Consider the following 944-nt stretch of genomic DNA (forward strand, 5'->3'; position numbering starts at 1 on the left):
AGGTCCTCTTGTGCATGCTGCCACTGTTAAGGTCATCAGACTCACAGTGACTTTCAGCAATCCATTGCATAGGTAATCATCCTCTTTGGCCTTTCCAATGCATAGGTAATCGTCTTCTTTGGTCTGTCCAAGGAAACCCAAACCTGCAGATGGTGGGCATGCATCCCATCCCCCACCTCCTATGCAGGTGGCCAGCAGGGGTGTGCGCCCCCCCCCACAGCACGGGAGGCCTGCGGGAGGCGCACAGCCCCCCCTCAGCACGGGCGGCCATTGGGGGCGCGCCTCCCCACCCTGCCGCACGGGCGCTCGGCGGGTGCGAGGGCCCCCCTGTGCGGGCGGCCGGCAGGCACCTGCTTTCCCCACAGCCACCATCCTGGCTCCAAGAATTCTCTCCAGGCCAAGTTCACCTTGTGGCAGTGTTGTGGTTTCGCTGTACCAGTCTTTAGGAGAGCCAGTGCCCAGCATCCATCCTGGGTGAGAGAATCCGTTCATTCAGGCTGTGGAAGCCTCATGGAGCTGCAGCGGCTGTTCAGTGCAGTCCGGGCTCTGCAGGGGGTGGGGTTGGGAGCCACGAGACTCACCCATTTCTCCTTCGGAATCCTTGAATTCCTGTTGTGGAGCCTCAATCTTCACTGAGGGCCAGTCATCAGCTGTTTAAGTGTTCAATTATCAATAAGCCAAAGTCTGTGGAAGGCCATTATGGTCCTGCTTTGAGTGGTTCGCTGCTCCCACAGCTCACCACGCTGTCTCTGCCTTCGCTGCCATCTTGGATCCCGAGACTTCTCTAGAGTACTGAAGAGCAATGATATCGGTCTAGAGACAAATGTGTGCCTTATCCAGCCTATAGTCTTCACAATTACTTGAAATGCATCAGAGAGCTGGATAAGTGAGGATGATAGAAGAAGCATCAATACCTTTGAGTTGTGGTGCTGGAGAAGAGTTTT

General features: G+C 55.7%; 1 pseudogene; it reads right to left on the minus strand.

The window, feature by feature from the left end:
• Positions 1–492, minus strand: part of LOC102864587 — an 83517-nt pseudogene extending 83025 nt beyond the window's left edge.
• Between the last annotated feature and the right edge of the window lie 452 nt (positions 493–944).

Source organism: Elephantulus edwardii, unplaced genomic scaffold (genome assembly GCF_000299155.1).
Source record: "Elephantulus edwardii isolate Elephantulus edwardi_28Jun2011 unplaced genomic scaffold, EleEdw1.0 scaffold00058, whole genome shotgun sequence".
NCBI lineage: Eukaryota > Metazoa > Chordata > Mammalia > Macroscelidea > Macroscelididae > Elephantulus > Elephantulus edwardii.